Source organism: Hyla sarda, unplaced genomic scaffold (assembly GCF_029499605.1).
Source record: "Hyla sarda isolate aHylSar1 unplaced genomic scaffold, aHylSar1.hap1 scaffold_1311, whole genome shotgun sequence".
Classification (NCBI taxonomy): Eukaryota; Metazoa; Chordata; class Amphibia; order Anura; family Hylidae; genus Hyla; species Hyla sarda.
The window spans coordinates 94,764-100,763 of NW_026607936.1; the positions used below are offsets into that span (position 1 = coordinate 94,764).

General features: G+C 46.5%; 3 non-coding genes across 3 annotated transcripts; all 3 read left to right on the plus strand.

Moving 5' to 3' along the window:
• Positions 1-366: 366 nt before the first annotated feature.
• On the plus strand, positions 367-557 carry LOC130305495 (U2 spliceosomal RNA). The gene has a single exon (XR_008855073.1). It is a non-coding gene; the product is annotated as a U2 spliceosomal RNA (small nuclear RNA).
• Positions 558-2,641: 2,084 nt separating this feature from the next.
• LOC130305500 (U2 spliceosomal RNA) lies at positions 2,642-2,834 on the plus strand. The gene has a single exon (XR_008855078.1). It is a non-coding gene; the product is annotated as a U2 spliceosomal RNA (small nuclear RNA).
• A 2,098-nt stretch (positions 2,835-4,932) lies between these two features.
• Positions 4,933-5,123, plus strand: LOC130305496 (U2 spliceosomal RNA). Its single transcript, XR_008855074.1, has one exon. It is a non-coding gene; the product is annotated as a U2 spliceosomal RNA (small nuclear RNA).
• The last annotated feature ends 877 nt before the right edge of the window (positions 5,124-6,000 follow it).

Here is a 6,000-nt window from a genome sequence, read left to right on the forward strand (position 1 = left end):
GTTGGTTTGATACCGTTTGGGGACAGCCAAGGAGGCATCTGCAGGCAACAAAGGTAGGTGTGTGCTTGTGTGTGTGTTTCCTATGCAGATCCTAAGCCCAGTGTCACATGCAAGTAGGAGGAGTAAGAAGGGTTCCTGGCAAATCCGGGTTATGGATTGCATTTAAAAAGGCCCCGTGGGAGTGCAATGGGACCCTGTCTTGCTGCTTAGCAATAATGGTATGGGTTTAGGTTCTGCTGTGTGTACTGGTGGTTGACTGCCCCCCAGCCCAGAGTGTGCATGGAAAATTGTCTGGCAGCCTCCCTGACAGCAAGCAGTGATAGTGCCCATGAAGGGCACCTTGTTGGGCCCGCCCCTTTCACGGTTATCGCTTCTCGGCCTTTTGGCTAAGATCAAGTGTAGTATCTGTTCTTATCAGTTTAATATCTGATACGTCCCCTATCTGGGGACCATATATTAAATGGATTTTTGAGAACGGGGGCCGATTTCGAAGCTTGCTTCCGTCGCCCTATGCATTGACCCGATATGGCAGTATCTTCGGGTACAGTGCACCACCCCCTTACAGGGTTAAAAAGAAAGATTCCTACTTTCATTGCTACCTGCTTGCTGGCTAGCCAGCTAGCCAGCCCTGTGGGCCTTGCTGCTGCTGCAGCCAAAAAACAAAAGGTGGTGCTGCTGCTGCTTCTGCTGCTTCTGCTTCTGCTTGTGTCTGGCCGCTGTTGGAGCATCCAGGCACAGGACTGCTGCTGCTGACTAAATGGCCTCCTTAATTGGATCATTTGAGTAGCCAGCACACCTGTGCAGGTAGGGCATGACATGATAGGCAGCTGCCTTGATAGCGGGTGGGTGCTGAATGTTCCTAATTGACAAAATAAGATTAATGCTTATGAAGAAATATAAAATCTCATCCCTTCCCCAATATCGCGCCACACCCCTACCCCTTAATTCCCTGGTTGAACTTGATGGACATATGTCTTTTTTCGACCGTACTAACTATGTAACTATGTAACATAACATGGGGGGGGGGTCTCCTGGCTGTTCACACAGGTGTGTCATTGCTGTACATTGACCATGCATTGCTTCTGTGGTATTGCAAAGGCAAAGACAAATGCTTCCAGCCATCCATTGCACTAATGGATTGGTCATCAGCTGGCTGTCTATGTCCCGCATCAATATAGACCAAAGTACAGAGGGTTAGGCTATGCTATTGTGCACCTACCTGATGCATCAGAAGGTGCGAGGCCCTTGCTAAATTCTGTGCACAGACTTTGAGATCTATACTTTAGACTGTATCTAAACCTGCTCCAACATGGACTGACATTCTGGCCTACTTTCAGCCGATGCGACTTGTCTGTCGCTGAACAGTCGCTTTTTATGTATTCAGCACCTATGTATAATGTTGTAAAAATGCTCTAGAAGCTAAAGTCGCAGAAATGTCACACATATTTGGCCTGCAACTTTCTGTGCGACAAATTCAGACAGGAAAAATCAGTATAAATCCTTAGAAAATTATCCCCCAGTGTCTCCATCTGCTGGCGGTATTGAATAAGCATTGCTGCACTGATGGGGTATGCATTAGACGAAAAAAAAGAAGAAAAAGAAGAATAATACGCCCAGAAAAGAGGCGAAAAGGAGAAAAACGTAAAAAAACGTGAAAAAAAAGTAAGAGGAAGAGAAGGGAAAAAAAGGTGGAAATGGGTTTAAAAGTGATTTCGGCGGAGAAATATATATATATATATATATATATAAATATATATATATATATATACGCGCACACACACACATATATATAAACGTATTCTCCGTTGAGATATTGCAGCCGCTGCTGTGTCCAGGCCCAGGAGCCTTAGCACTGTGCTGTGATGTCACTCAATACCACTGACATCACTAGGTGTAAACAACATCTCTCCTTTGCTGTGTATGTGACTATGGAGCTGTTTGGTGATGTCGTCTATTATGGCCTTCATAGAAGCAACAGGAGATTGTTGCATCCATCTAGAACCCTCAGAACTACAGTGCTATGATGTCACTCACTTCCACAGGCCTTGCAGAGTGTAAACAACAACAACCCAGCTTTGTTGTGTATGTAACCATAGGGATTTGTGATGTCACCTAGAACCTTCACAGCAGCGACAGCTTTATGAGGAGCATCAGCACTGCTCTGCCTGAGCAGAACCATCACCGCCATAGGTTGTCAAATAACCCGGATTTAACCCACACAGGTAAGTCCAATGGGGTGCAGGCATGTCCTCTATGCTTACAGCTTCCCGTGGGTGTTGGTTTGATACCGTTTGGGGACAGCCAAGGAGGCATCTGCAGGCAACAAAGGTAGGTGTGTGCTTGTGTGTGTGTTTCCTATGCAGATCCTAAGCCCAGTGTCACATGCAAGTAGGAGGAGTAAGAAGGGTTCCTGGCAAATCCGGGTTATGGATTGCATTTAAAAAGGCCCCGTGGGAGTGCAATGGGCCCCTGTCTTGCTGCTTAGCAATAATGGTATGGGTTTAGGTTCTGCTGTGTGTACTGGTGGTTGACTGCCCCCCAGCCCAGAGTGTGCATGGAAAATTGTCTGGCAGCCTCCCTGACAGCAAGCAGTGATAGTGCCCATGAAGGGCACCTTGTTGGGCCCGCCCCTTTCACGGTTATCGCTTCTCCGGCCTTTTGGCTAAGATCAAGTGTAGTATCTGTTCTTATCAGTTTAATATCTGATACGTCCCCTATCTGGGGACCATATATTAAATGGATTTTTTGAGAACGGGGGCCGATTTCGAAGCTTGCTTCCGTCGCCCTATGCATTGACCCGATATGGCAGTATCTTCGGGTACAGTGCACCACCCCCCTTACAGGGTTAAAAAGAAAGATTCCTACTTTCATTGCTACCTGCTTGCTGGCTAGCCAGCTAGCCAGCCCTGTGGGCCTTGCTGCTGCTGCAGCCAAAAAACAAAAGGTGGTGCTGCTGCTGCTTCTGCTGCTTCTGCTTCTGCTTGTGTCTGGCCGCTGTTGGAGCGTCCAGGCACAGGACTTCTGCTGCTGCTGACTAAATGGCCTCCTTAATTGGATCATTTGAGTAGCCAGCACACCTGTGCAGGTAGGGCATGACATGATAGGCAGCTGCCTTGATAGCGGGTGGGTGCTGAATGTTCCTAATTGACAAAATAAGATTAATGCTTATGAAGAAATATAAAATCTCATCCCTTCCCCAATATCGCGCCACACCCCTACCCCTTAATTCCCTGGTTGAACTTGATGGACATATGTCTTTTTTCGACCGTACTAACTATGTAACTATGTAACATAACATGGGGGGGGGGGTTGTCTCCTGGCTGTTCACACAGGTGTGTCATTGCTGTACATTGACCATGCATTGCTTCTGTGGTATTGCAAAGGCAAAGACAAATGCTTCCAGCCATCCATTGCACTAATGGATTGGTCATCAGCTGGCTGTCTATGTCCCGCATCAATATAGACCAAAGTACAGAGGGTTAGGCTATGCTATTGTGCACCTACCTGATGCATCAGAAGGTGCGAGGCCCTTGCTAAATTCTGTGCACAGACTTTGAGATCTATACTTTAGACTGTATCTAAACCTGCTCCAACATGGACTGACATTCTGGCCTACTTTCAGCCGATGCGACTTGTCTGTCGCTGAACAGTCGCTTTTTATGTATTCAGCACCTATGTATAATGTTGTAAAAATGCTCTAGAAGCTAAAGTCGCAGAAATGTCACACATATTTGGCCTGCAACTTTCTGTGCGACAAATTCAGACAGGAAAAATCAGTATAAATCCTTAGAAAATTATCCCCCAGTGTCTCCATCTGCTGGCGGTATTGAATAAGCATTGCTGCACTGATGGGGTATGCATTAGACGAAAAAAAAGAAGAAAAAGAAGAATAATACGCCCAGAAAAGAGGCGAAAAGGAGAAAAACGTAAAAAAACGTGAAAAAAAAGTAAGAGGAAGAGAAGGGAAAAAAAGGTGGAAATGGGTTTAAAAGTGATTTCGGCGGAGAAATATATATATATATATATATATATATATATATATATATATATATATATACGCGCACACACACACACATATATATAAACGTATTCTCCGTTGAGATATTGCAGCCGCTGCTGTGTCCAGGCCCAGGAGCCTTAGCACTGTGCTGTGATGTCACTCAATACCACTGACATCACTAGGTGTAAACAACATCTCTCCTTTGCTGTGTATGTGACTATGGAGCTGTTTGGTGATGTCGTCTATTATGGCCTTCATAGAAGCAACAGGAGATTGTTGCATCCATCTAGAACCCTCAGAACTACAGTGCTATGATGTCACTCACTTCCACAGGCCTTGCAGAGTGTAAACAACAACAACCCAGCTTTGTTGTGTATGTAACCATAGGGATTTGTGATGTCACCTAGAACCTTCACAGCAGCGACAGCTTTATGAGGAGCATCAGCACTGCTCTGCCTGAGCAGAACCATCACCGCCATAGGTTGTCAAATAACCCGGATTTAACCCACACAGGTAAGTCCAATGGGGTGCAGGCATGTCCTCTATGCTTACAGCTTCCCGTGGGTGTTGGTTTGATACCGTTTGGGGACAGCCAAGGAGGCATCTGCAGGCAACAAAGGTAGGTGTGTGCTTGTGTGTGTGTTTCCTATGCAGATCCTAAGCCCAGTGTCACATGCAAGTAGGAGGAGTAAGAAGGGTTCCTGGCAAATCCGGGTTATGGATTGCATTTAAAAAGGCCCCGTGGGAGTGCAATGGGCCCCTGTCTTGCTGCTTAGCAATAATGGTATGGGTTTAGGTTCTGCTGTGTGTACTGGTGGTTGACTGCCCCCCAGCCCAGAGTGTGCATGGAAAATTGTCTGGCAGCCTCCCTGACAGCAAGCAGTGATAGTGCCCATGAAGGGCACCTTGTTGGGCCCGCCCCTTTCACGGTTATCGCTTCTCGGCCTTTTGGCTAAGATCAAGTGTAGTATCTGTTCTTATCAGTTTAATATCTGATACGTCCCCTATCTGGGGACCATATATTAAATGGATTTTTGAGAACGGGGGCCGATTTCGAAGCTTGCTTCCGTCGCCCTATGCATTGACCCGATATGGCAGTATCTTCGGGTACAGTGCACCACCCCCTTACAGGGTTAAAAAGAAAGATTCCTACTTTCATTGCTACCTGCTTGCTGGCTAGCCAGCTAGCCAGCCCTGTGGGCCTTGCTGCTGCTGCAGCCAAAAAACAAAAGGTGGTGCTTGCTGCTGCTTCTGCTGCTTCTGCTTGTGTCTGGCCGCTGTTGGAGCGTCCAGGCACAGGACTTCTGCTGCTGCTGACTAAATGGCCTCCTTAATTGGATCATTTGAGTAGCCAGCACACCTGTGCAGGTAGGGCATGACATGATAGGCAGCTGCCTTGATAGCGGGTGGGTGCTGAATGTTCCTAATTGACAAAATAAGATTAATGCTTATGAAGAAATATAAAATCTCATCCCTTCCCCAATATCGCGCCACAACCCCTACCCCTTAATTCCCTGGTTGAACTTGATGGACATATGTCTTTTTTCGACCGTACTAACTATGTAACTATGTAACATAACATGGGGGGGGGGGGGGGGGTCTCCTGGCTGTTCACACAGGTGTGTCATTGCTGTACATTGACCATGCATTGCTTCTGTGGTATTGCAAAGGCAAAGACAAATGCTTCCAGCCATCCATTGCACTAATGGATTGGTCATCAGCTGGCTGTCTATGTCCCGCATCAATATAGACCAAAGTACAGAGGGTTAGGCTATGCTATTGTGCACCTACCTGATGCATCAGAAGGTGCGAGGCCCTTGCTAAATTCTGTGCACAGACTTTGAGATCTATACTTTAGACTGTATCTAAACCTGCTCCAACATGGACTGACATTCTGGCCTACTTTCAGCCGATGCGACTTGTCTGTCGCTGAACAGTCGCTTTTTATGTATTCAGCACCTATGTATAATGTTGTAAAAATGCTCTAGAAGCTAAAGTCG